General features: G+C 37.9%; 1 protein-coding gene across 2 annotated transcripts in view; it reads left to right on the top strand.

Annotated features, from left to right (window-relative positions):
- The window catches only part of WDR7 (WD repeat domain 7), a 347094-nt gene that overhangs the window by 552 nt on the left and 333657 nt on the right, over positions 1–12885 (top strand). The window lies entirely within an intron of this gene.

The raw sequence follows: 12885 nt of genomic DNA, 5'->3' as shown, positions 1-12885 counted from the left end.
GATAACGTGCTTGCTTTTGGGGTACGCATGCTCTGCTTACCTGTTGGTACTCCTCTCTAGTTTGCTCTTGCCTAAGGTACTAACGTCTGTTAGAGTTTCATCTTTGAGGTGCCACCTGCCTGCCCTCCATCCTTTTGCCCTAGGACTTGGTTTAAGGATACCTGCTACTCCCACTTACTTACTTTTGGGTCCCAGCGTTCTGCAGCCATATGTTTGGAGTCAGCATTACCCTGCCCTTGATTCAAAAATTGCGTTTTAGGTTTTGATTCACTTGCTTTGTCAATTTCTCAGGTCCCAGGCAGAATTTGCTGGTTCTTATAGCTTGAAATTATGGCAGGTACAGTTGCATCTTGGACAGCACTGGCAATGTTGATGCTGCGGATTTTAGGATTCAGTGAGAGGAACAGCTTGCTTTCATGGTAACATTTGCCATAAGCCAAAAATGGCAGGCTATGACTCTTTTAGATGCTTATTGCTTAGGACTTTATGAATAAGATGGCAAGAATCGTAGGGTGTAAAAGAGAAATTGAGTTTTTGAAATTTTGGTATGACACAGATTTTCTTGCTTTATAAGCTACTTGTGACAGTGGAAGTGGAGAGCAGTTTAAAAGTAAAAATAGTGTATTGAAAGGCCTTTATTTATGAAGAATCCAAAACTGCCCTTGATTTCATTGAAAATAACATCTTAGTTATTTCAGATTGGGAAAACGGTATAAATAAATAGTAAATGCCTTGTTAATTTCAACAAGAGATTATTATGGAGAATTTATTTACTTAAATGTCTGTCTCTATTTTTAAGATACTCCAGAGCTCTACTTAAAACTAGACTATACACTTTTTCTTGTTGCCACCTGTACATAGCTAAATTTTAAAAGATTTGGTAGGTAAATCAAAGGGACTGGGCCTTACTTTATTTGAGTATCATTATGGGAACTTACATTTTGAGTAGTGAGTCTTGTATCTTATAATTTCCTTTTATTTTTATCTTGGATATAAGTTCTGTTTTGAAGCAAAGTGAGTGGGGTGGTTTATCTCTTTAACAGGCTTAGCATTGAACACTTTAAAAGTAGTGAGCTAGTTTTTGTGTCTGTCATGAGAAAAGTAGGATAACATTTAGCTTTAGTAGCATTCTCTGTGTTAGGTGTGAGTACTTAAAGTTTCTTTTGGACCTCAGGTGAAGAGGATTGAATTAATTTTTCTCAATTCATTGATCATCATTGGCTGTTCAAGGTGTGTCTCCTGTTTTTTTTTTATTCATTGTATTTTATTTCCAATTCCCACTCCATTTCCTTGCTCATCAACCCATGGGAAACCGTTTTTAACATGTGTGATGTGTATACTTATGTTCGTATGTGTTATTAAATGTATATTGTTTTGGATTGTTTTGGGTGCCCACATTTTTGATTTTTAGAGATACGGTATCTTTTGTATGTTATATGTTACATATCACATATGTTATATAATATTGTATATTGAAATTTTTTTTCTCTTCCTACCACGTTTTAAAGATCTATTTCTGGGGCGCCTGGGTGGCTCAGTTGTTAAGCGTCTGCCTTCGGCTCAGGTCATGATCCCAGAGTCCTGGGATCGAGCCCCGCATCGGGCTCTCCGCTCAGCGGAAAGCCTGCTTCTCCCTCTCCCACTCCTCCTGCTTGCGTTCCCTCTCTCACTGTGTCTCTCTCTGTCAAATAAATAAATAAAATCTTTAAAAAAAAAAAAAAAGATCTATTTGTGTCACTCTCCATTGCATCTGACTGCTGCACAGTGTTTCAGAGAGTATATCCATGACAGGTTTCCATCTACTCTTATTTGCAGGTACCCATTTTACCTTTATTTTCCTACTGCTGTAAACAATTCTATAATAAACAGACCTCCAAGATCTCTGTGATGCTTTCTTTGAGATTTACATCCAGGAATGTGATTTCTGGATCACAAGGCATTCACATATTTTATCAAAGGACTGCTAGATTGTGTTTCAGAACAAACTGTAATAGTTTATATACCTATGCAGGCAGGTCTGGGGGGTTTCTATGTCCTTGTAGCTCCACTGTTGCTTAGTGTTATCCAGTGTCCTAGTTTTTCCACACTAATTGATACAAAGTAAAATCTCATTTTAAATTACATTTCACTATTACTAAGGAGGTTGAGGATTTCTTCATGTGCATTTTATCTTTTTGATTTTCCCTCTTGTAAAATTGTTCATCCCTCTCTCATTTTTGAGGTTTCATTCCTTGTTGATCTGCAGAAGCTCTTGTATTTCCTTAGATACTAGTCTTTTAAATATTTTAAGTATCCCTGTTCCTGTTTTGTCATTTGTAACGTTTTTCATGATGTGCTTCATTGAACAGAAATCCTCAATTTTGATGTAGTCACATTTTTAAAAATTTGCCTATGGTTTGTGCTTTGGGGATTTTAAGAAGTCTTTCCCCAAATCCTATGTCATAAAATTAGTCTTATTTTATTTTCTACTAACTTCATAGTTTTCCGTGAAATGTGTAGGTCTTTAGTGCATCCTGAGTCTTTTTATATGTCACAAGGGAGAGATTCAGTTTATTTTCCATATAGTGTGCCAGTTTTCCAAGTGGCATTCTCTCCTTTACCCTTAGATAAGATGCTACACTCATTGTATATCAAGTTCTCATACATACTCTGAATACTGTATTGTGTTCCTTTGGTTTGTTTGCTCTTGCTGTAATACCATGTGTTTTTCACACAATGGCTTTGTATTAATTTTTTCCCCTATGTGAATAATTCTTCCCATTTTGTTTTAGCCTGTGTTTGAAATAATTATAGATCCTAGGAAGTTGCAAAAATAGTACAGAGAGGGCTGGTTCCCCCAGTGGTTACATTTTATATAACATCACCCAGTTGTTAACATTTTCTCCAACTATATATAGTATAATAGCTAAACCCAGAAATTGACATGGGTGCAATGCCTGTGAATGGCTCAATGCCATTTTATCACCTATGTAGATACCTGTAACCATCACTGCAGTCAAGATAGAGAACTGTTCCATCATCATGAAAATCTCCTTCCGGCTACACCTTTTTAGTCACATCCATCTCCTTTCAATCCCCAACCTCTGCTCACTAATCAGTTTTCCATCTCTATAATTGTATCTGTACAGGAAGTCTGTATAAATGGAATTACACAACATACGATTTTTTGAGATTGAGATTCATCCAAATTGTTGCATGAGATAATTTTTGAGATTCATCCAAATTATTGCATAATTTGAGTAGTATTCCATGGTATATGTGTACTGCAGTTTGTGTAACCATTCACTGGGACATTGGGGCTCTTTCTAGTTTTTGGCTATTACAAATGAAGGTGCAATGAACATTCTTGTAGTGTGTGTGTGTGTGTATGTGTGTGTCTACGAAGTTTCACGTTTTCTGGGATAACTGCCTTGGAAGGTGAATCCTGGGTGGTATGATAAGTGTAGATTTAGTTTGTGAAGAAACTGCCAAACTGTTTTTGCAGAGTGGCTGCACCATTTTATGTTCCCACCAGCAATGTATGAGAGATTGAGTTTCTTTGCATCCTTGCCAGCATTTGGTATTATCACTATATTTTTATTTTATTTTTTTAAAGATTTTATTTATTTATTTGACAGAGAGAGAAACAGCGAGAGAGGAACACAAGCAGGGAGAGTGGGAGAGGGAGAAGCAGGCTTCCCGCCAAGCAGAGAACCTGATGTGGGGCTCGATCCCAGTACCCTGGGATCATGACCTGAGCCGAAGGCAGATGCTTAACCGACTGAGCCACCCAGGAGCCCCACTATATTTTTATTTTAGCTGTTTAGATGTGTAGTGATATCTCATTGTGGTCTTAATTTGCCCCTCCAAATGGCTAGTGATGTTAAGTATCTGGTAGGGCAAGTTCTCCACTCTTTGCCCATTTTCAAAGTTGGTTTAGCTATTTGTGGATTTTTACTCTTTTCTATATATTTTAGAGCTAGAGTTTCTAAAAACAACATAACTAGAATTTTGATTGAGGATGCATTGAATATATAGATTTATTTTGGGGAGAATTGACATCTTCGTAATACTAGGTCATCTTATCCAAGAACATTGAATGGTCTTCCATTTATGACTGAGCAGAATTTTTGTTGTTGTTGTTGTTTAAAAAAAATATTGTGCCTAGATACTATTTTAAAGTAGATTATTATAGATAGAAGAAAATGCTACTGATTTCCAAATATTGATTTTATCTTTGTTGTGTTCTACTAGACAGAGATCAAAATTCATAGTATAAATCTGGAAGTAATTTTAGTATTTGTAGTGTTAGGCCTGGAACTAGGTAGTGCCTTTATTCCTGGTTTGTCTATTACATTTCTCTGTGACACTTGTCTGTTTGTTGGGGCAGGTGATTAAAATATGAGGTTAGTGAGGTTTGTAGGTTCTTTTCCCATTTTGTCCCCTTCATTGTTACACTTTATACAAAGTTCATAGTCTTAGCTATGTGCATGCCATTGATCATCAGCAGAAGCAGCTGAGAGTTTTTCTGTGGCCCAATGAAATCCTGTCATCAATAAGAGGATACCTTATATTCCTACATAATCATAGTATTATGATGTCAACTTAGAATCTGAACTCTATGCATGTGGTTCATCTGATGACTTAAAACTACTTTGCTAGTAAGAGCGCAAAAAATTTTGTTGGAAGGAGAAGCCCTACATCATGACTGCATTTAGAAAGTCTTTGTCTAAGTGGAATTTTTATTTTTTTCTATTAACATATATACTATATTCATGAAACATTAAATACTTCAAATAAAATTAGGCATCTTTTCCAAAATGTGTTGGTGATGTTTAATGAACATGTAGGGTTCTCTCCCCACCCCACCCCCCCCGATAGTTGCTTGGGTTAGTGGGAGTCAGAAAATGATGGAACAATAAAATGTTAGGGCAGTGGTGAGTAGTTCAGGGCAGAGAAAATTTCTGAATTGCCAAGGGTTATTCTCCAGGCTCTTTTAGAATAGAAAATTACTGGAAATACATGGCTTTTTAAACCACTGTCTTCCATTCAGCTTAGCAATTGTTAACTTATGACCTTTCAAGCTCACTCAAGGTATTTTACTAGTATTTTGCACGTACATATTTATCTCTGAATGTTGGTAGTTAATATATGTCAGTGATAGCAGATTGATAAAAATGTGCCAGTTACCTTCTGTTCTCACATTCAAGTTATTTATTTGGCTGTCTTCCTTAAGGGTTCTTCTTTTCTCTAAACATTTCAAATACAAACAAACAATAAAAACCACCATTGGGGGAGTGAAAAGTTCACACTAATAAAATATCACTTTACTTAGTTTAAGAAGCAGTTTTGTGACTCATTAACAGGGCTTTGTGAGTAGTAGTGATTAAAGTAAACCATGTCAGCTAATTAGCTGCAAGGTCCTGTGGTATGTCTGGCTTCGTATGTGTCACAGATAGAATAAAAGAGGCTCCAATATAGGAACAACTTGCAGCTGGTGAAAAACAATTAGTGTGTTAGGGATTTGATTAGAGGGACTTATATTAATTGCTGACATTGTTACAGAAAAAGTAATTGATAAGCAACTCTTCTGTGAAATCCAAAGCATGTAAAATCAAGATGGATTTTAATTTGCAACTTTTTTGAAAACCAAAACAAACCTACTTTGTTCAGTACTTTGTTCACTTATTCAACAAATATTTGGGTGCCTGCTAAGTGGCAGAAATTCTAAGCACTGGAAATACAGTATGGAACAATAAACATAAGTCATCACCTCCATGGAGCTTACGTTATAGTGGGAAAGCCAGATGACAAATAAGCAAAATGTTTGGTATGTTAAAGGATTGTAAATGCTTTGGAGAAATACAATAAAATACTGTGGGGATGGTGGATTTTACAATTTATGTTGGTCAGGAAAGGCCCCTCCCTGAGAAGATGACATTTTAGCAGAGACCTGAAGGGGGTGAGGGAGTGTACCATGAAGACCTGGGGGACACTTCTGAGATAAGACCCTGCCTGATAAATTGAAGAAAACCAAGAACCAGAGTGGATGAAGAGAAAGCAAGAGAGAGAACAACAGCCTCACTTGTGTAGGATAGGCAGTAATATAGTTTGGCTTTTACTCTGGGTGAGACAGGAAGGCACAGGGGGAATTCTGAGTAGCTTTGTGATATGATGTGATTTTTTAAAAAAATAGTGTCATTTTGCATGCTCTATTGAGATTGTAAAGGGGGCAAGGGTGGAAACAGGGAGACCAGTTAAGAGGCTATTGTATTATCCATAGTGGGAGTTGCTGGCAATTTGAAATGGGGTGGCGGTAGTCAAGGTATAGAGGAGTCTTTGGGTTCTGGATATAGTACTCTCTGAAGGTATTGCCAGTAGAGTTTTCTGATGGATTGGGATGTGGAATGTGTGAGAGAAGAATCAAAGATGATTCTAGGATTTTGGCCTATGAAGCTGTAAAAATGGAGTTGTTATTAACTAAGATGGTGAAGACTGTGGAAAGGGCAAGTTTGGGGAAGAAGACCAGGGACTCACTTTTGAACAGGTCAAGTCTGAGAAGCTAATTAGCCATCTGGAGGGACATACTGAGTAGGAAGCTGGATAGGTGAGTTTGGAGTCAGAAGAGAGCCCCAAGCTGTAATTGGTAATTATCAACATATAGTTGGTATTTAAGCTGTGAGACTTGGTGAAATCACTGAAGGAGGGAGAATGGAAGGAAAGGAGTGTTGCCAGAAAAGAAGTCCAAGGACTGAGCTCTTGGTATGCCAACATTTAAAGGTCAAAAATGAGGAAAAATGGAGACTAAAGCTAGAGATCAATCAGGAAGGTGTGAAGACTTGGAGGACAAGAGAAGTGTTTCAAGGAAGAGGAAGTATGAACTACGCCAAATGCTGCTGGTAGGTCAGGAAGATGCGGGTTAGAACTTGACATTGGATTTAGTAATGGAGGGGTCATTGGTGACCTTGTCAAGAGCAGTTTTGTGACAGGCAGAACACTTTCCTGTAGTCTCTAAGGAGAAGGGTAATGTTACAAATGAGGACTTTTTTTTTTTTAAGATTTTACTTATTTATCAGAAAGAGAGAGAGAGACAGGCAGGCAGAGGGAGAAGCAGGCTCCTTACTGAGCAAGGAGCCCGATGTGGGACTCAATCCCAGAACCCTGGGATCATGACCTGAGCCGAAGGCAGATGCTTAACCGACTGAGCCACCCAGGCGTCCCACAAATGAGGACATTCTGACTTGGAAAGAGGTTGCATATTTCCTTAAGGCTTGTAAATAGAGGAGCTGGATTAGTCCGTAGTCGTACGACTGTCAAATCTTTGTACTTACCAGCAGACCTTACTGATCCCTAGAATACTGTGACAGTTCAACTTCCAGTTTGGGGAATCGTGTTTGTTTCTACTTCTGGGTAGTTTAATTTATGAGCAATGAGAAACTTCAGTGCTTAATTTAGTTTTGATGGCAAAGTGAGGGAAACAAGTAGGAATAATTGGAGATGCAGATGAGATTAGAGGCGAGTGGGTCAAAGTTGGTTCTACCAAATGAGGCCTGCTTTCCCTAAAATGTAGGGGCTTGATGGTCATCATTTGCTTTTTAGCTTAATCAGTTAACTCTTGAAACTGAGGCAGTTTGGTTGATAGAGCATAAGTTGAATTCAGACATCCTGATTGCCGCTGTAGAAATTTAGAACATGACTCATGCCTCAAAATCTATGAATCGTTTAGAAAATTGTGATGTATTTTTTGATCAGATAGCTCTACAGTTCTTCACACCTGACTCTCATGCGCTCAGGGCTGTTTTGCAATAAGAAATAAGTGTAGTCTTCTGTTGCCATCTGCTCGTTGCACATGTCCTTTTAAAACAGAATATTGGAACTCCCTTGAAAAAGCGGTCCTTAAGTGTCATGTTCATTGGGAATTGTTTTCTTGCCACTCAAATACTAAAGTATGATCTTGTAAAAACAAAACAAAACAAAACAAAACAAAAAAAAGTATGATCTTGTCAAGCTACTGACAAGCTTAGTGTTCAGAAGGTTGTGTCCCTCACAACTCTTTAATTCCGGAAACCTTTTGTTCTGAGTAAGCAGCTCAGTAATTTCTTCAGTACATTTTATGGCCTAGCTATCTTACTGCATTACAGTAAACAGTCTTTATGATCTGATTCAGTTTTTTCCAAGTCTTCAATAAATTGGTAACAAAAGCACAGCACAATGAAAATTAATCTTAATGATCACTGCCTTCATCACATCATATTGTGAATTTAACTTGAAGACACTCTTTTGACAAATGATGTAGGAATATTCTATGAGTAAACCTTTACAGACTCTTCTTTCTTTTATTGTAACTGTGGCAAGCAAAGTTCAGCTGTTTAGTGTATAGTCTCTGTTACTCATGTTCCCCATAGGAAGGTGGGTAGTGTAGGCCTACTCTTGTGCACGTGTTGAAAGAGAATTTGAGTTTGTTGTCTGTAAGTCTCAGGGGGCCTGCCTGAGGCACAGGAAGTACACATACCGAGATGATATCGACTCCTTATGAAAATACCTGCATTTGTGGGATAGAAATACATCTTGCTTTTGCATTTGAGAGTTTAAAAAGTAATGTCAAGAAATTAACATTGATCTCATACTAGATTTTTCACATATTATTCTGTTTTATAGCTTTTAGAAATCACATGGGATATCAGTGTCACATGGGATATTGCAGAATAGGATGGTCTTATCAGAGTATCACTGCATAGGTTATTGATAGCTTTAAAGGAAGAAAAAATAGTACAGTGGAAGTATCTGGTAGTCAGTGCCTTAATCAAATGGTGTGGGACAATGTGATGTTGTGTACCTCCTGTGGTGATACAGTGTGGAGTGTGCAACGTCACTTATGAAGTATTTTCGCCAAAAATGTTTTACTTGAGCCTACTGATGCCTTTAGATCCAGTTTACAGGAAAATAGGAGATAGAGAAACAAGGTAAATGACATCATAAAAAAAAAATCACACAAATCTAAAATGTGTAACATTTTATAAGCAGTTGATTTTGTTTTGTTTTTTAAAGTTAGTATGAAAAAAGGAGGTTGGGACTGTTCTAGAACTAAAGACTAAAGAGACAAAACAACCAAATTCAATGCATACAACTTGAATATTTACTGGTTTAAAAAAAGTTACAAAAGACATTTTTTTAGACCGTTGAAGTAATTTGAATATGGACTGGATAGTAGGTGCTATTAGAGAATTATTACAGCATTGATAATGGTGATTGCGATAATGATATTCTGTTTATGAAGGAGAATGCTCTTTATATTTAAGCTCTTTATTTTATTTAGTGGTGAATTGTCATGATGTGTGTAGGTTATTTTCAAGTGGTTTGGCAACAAAGAGTATGTATATATGTATATGTATGTGTATACATACACAAATATTGACAAGGGACATATGACATATTTGTTGAATGATCTGTATACTATTTTTTGAACCTTTTGTACATTTGAAATTTTTCATAATAAAAAGTTGGGGAGAGTCAGGAAAAGTAAATTTCATTCTAAGTTTTTTATTAAAAGAATAATCAAATAGTCTAAATCTAATGAGAAACAGGGATGTAAGATCTTCCCTTGTTCCTTGAATTCTTCTTTGGCTTTCTAGGCCCTCATATATCTAGGTGGAAGAAAGCTGAAAAAATAGGAAGAGGATGATTGTGAGAGAACTGAACCAGAAAAAAGGGAGAGGGTTGAGGATTAGCAAGTGCTCAGCCATGTCAAACTAGCAGCCTTATTATACTGTAAGGACTGAATAAGATGGTTGGATTTAGAAAGAATGGAAAGAATAGGTGTCAAAAGTCCATTAAAGTCAAAGCATTCTCTCTTTGCTCAGGCCTCTCCAAGGCATCGCTTCTCTCTGTTAGTGCTGGAGAGTTCTGCCCTGGAGTGTCATATTAGAGAAATCGTTGATCTCTTCATGTAGAGGGATATCTTCAGATCCTTAGATCTTGTTTAAGGATAGAACTCAATTACACGAGGCCTTTTGTAGTAAGGAAATGGAAACGGAGTCAAAGATCACAGGTTTCAAAATGTTGATTTTAATTAGAATGTCAGAGAGAACTGGATTTACAACCAGGGGTCAGTAACAGGGGAAGGTGTTTTGGACAAAAATGACATGTGAGCGTGTTTGAAGGATGAAGGCTAAATTTAGTAGAGATTAAAATGGTCGACAGGAGGAGCATAATTAAGGGAGTAAGGTTCTTGAAAGAGTCCAGAAGGAGTTAGATTTAGCCAAAAAAAAAAAAAAAAAAAAATCTTCTCTTGCTTGGCACACAGTGAGAGCTTAATAAATGCTAGTTATTGTTATTCTGTTTATTCATTCAGTAGATACATATTGACCACTAGTGGAAGTCAGTTACTATTCTAGGTGTTGGTGAGCCACCGCAAATCCCAGTAGAATGCAGTTTGCTTGATAATGGTTAAATAACAAAGGTGGTGGGTTTACATAGATGATCTGGTTTTACCCTTGAGGAACGCAGATTGTAATGGAACATCAAATTTCTAAACAAATAACTACACACAAGGATAAGTGTTATGTACCTGTATATAGAACTTATAGTGAAAACATGTTTGCAGAAGTAGTGAATCGGGGTTTGGGACAGAGTGCTCACAGCAGAGAACTAGTATTTCAAAGATGATAGGCTACAGATAAATTCTTGTTAAACATTTTTTGGAAACTCCATGTGTGCACATGTGCATCTTTAAAACAAAACCTGGTGAGTCAAATAAAACCATTTTATTTATTTATTAAACTACATTTTGGAATACAGTGAAGTGTCCAAAGGTGGGAGGAAAACCTTAAGACCAACGATTTATCTTCAGAATTAGGATTCCCACTCAGTTTAGTCTCTTCTTAATTTCCTTCTTCATAGGTAGCCGTGATTATTGTGTGTTTTGGTTTTGTTTTTCTGTTTTGGCCTGGTGTCATTACAGAATTGTGTGGCTCAGTTGGTTAAGCTTCCAACTCTTGATTTTGGCTCAGGTCATGATCTCAGGCGAAGTGCTCAGTGGGGAGTTGGCTTGAGATTTCCCCCTCCCTTCACCCCCACCCCCAAGCTCACACTCATGCTCTCTCTCTCGCTCTCAAAAAAATAAAAAATAAAAAAAAAGACCAACCAAAAAAACCCCACCAAAACACAGGGCATGGGGGTGGGTTGTGCAGGGGGCGGGAAGGACAGGAAGCGGGTTCTGCCAAAGGGAGAAGTTGAGTTGTGGTAAGTCTCAATGAAATCTCAGTTGACCCTAGAGGGTGAGGGGAATTCTAAAGATAGAATGACCCTTTAGGGCTATGTTGAATTGATATGAGGGGGCCTGGTTTTTATATCCTTGAGTTGATCAGTCATTGGATATGGACTGTCCTATGGGAAGGGGATAAGAACTTGGGCAAAGCATCTACCTTTGACTAGGGCAGGCCTTGGTGGGCTCTCAGCAGCTCTCAGCAGCTGGGTTATAAGTCCTTAATTCCTAAAGGAAGGTCTGGATGCAGACCATCCCTCACACTTATGATCCTGTTTCACATTCATCCCTTTAAACATCTCTTATGCCCCATTTCCTCCCTCCCTCCCCCATGTGCTGCTGAGCCCAGACATCATATCATTTTATCCAGGAATACTAGACTTCTACTTACCTTTGAGTAATGTGATTTAGTAAAACATATCGATTAACCAGGTTGACAGGAGAATGACATTTTTTAGTATATGGAAGTTTGCAGTAAATGAAGATAGTATAGAATAGTGAAGAGTAGGCACCCCTGGCTGGCTCAGTAGATAGAGCATGCAACTCTTGATCTCAGGGTTGAGTTCAAGCCTCACATTGGGCATAGAACCTACTTAAAAAAAGTGAAGAATATTTATTGCATTAGGAATCAGGAGGTCTGTATATGCCTCTGAGCTCTGAGATGTTTGCCATGTGATTTTGAGAGAATTGCCAATGGACCTAAATATCCACCAAAATAAAAACTATTAGATGGTAAATGGGCTATATTCTCTCCATTTTTAAATTAGGAAGCCAGTTTATTTTTTATTTTTTTTTGTCAACTATAAAAACCTTTCTTTTACAGTAGCTTAAATGTCAAAAACAAGCAAAGCCTTGCCAGGTAGACCCACATTTCATCAACTTGCAGTGACTTGATTTACTGATGCAGGCAAAGGGTGATCGCGTTTTTGCCACTCTTGTGGAACACTTTCTGTTGAATTATCTGCTGCCATTTATCTTTTTTTTTTTTTTTAAGATTTCATTTATTTATTTGAGAGAGAGACAGTGACAGAGACAGCAAGAGACAGCACAGCAGGGAGGAGAGGAAGAAGCAGGCTCCCGGCCAAGCAGGGAGCCCAACGCGGGGCTCGATCCCAGGACCCTGGGACCACGACCTGAGCCGAAGGCAGACGTTTAACCGACTGAGCCACCCAAGCCCCTCTCTGCTGCCATTTAATGAAAATGTTTTCTGAGTTCTAATTTCTCTGAGACCAGATGATGTGTCTGTTCCCCTTTTGCCTTATTTACGTTATCACTTCCCTTCTTCCCCTCATGCTTGCTTCCTCCCTCTTTCCATCTCACTCTGCTTGGAAAGTAACAGTCACATGTCTTTGTCTTGCCTCTAGCCTTACACATTGCATCACACCCCATGATTCACTTTTTCGTAATTGTCTTGTATTTTCTTTTTCTTTCAAAACTCATAATTTTAGCTAAGCTTCTTATCTCTGTGCACCCAGGCTAGTTGTAGTAGCATCATATCTGTTTCCCTGTCTGCAGTGTTTTCTCTGTGTTAATCTGAACTTTATACTATGTCACCGCGTTTTAGCATGTCGCTTCTCTATTTAGAGATCTACGTATGGGATCACTAAGTCTCTTTAGTCTGATCCTGCTTAAGACTAATGTGA

The sequence above is a fragment of the Mirounga leonina genome, unplaced genomic scaffold (genome assembly GCF_011800145.1).
Source record: "Mirounga leonina isolate KUSES-001 unplaced genomic scaffold, KU_Mleo_1.0 Mir_93, whole genome shotgun sequence".
In the NCBI taxonomy this organism is placed as follows: Eukaryota; Metazoa; Chordata; class Mammalia; order Carnivora; family Phocidae; genus Mirounga; species Mirounga leonina.
Note: the sequence above shows the minus strand (reverse complement) of the source record. Positions and strands in the feature narration are given on the sequence as shown.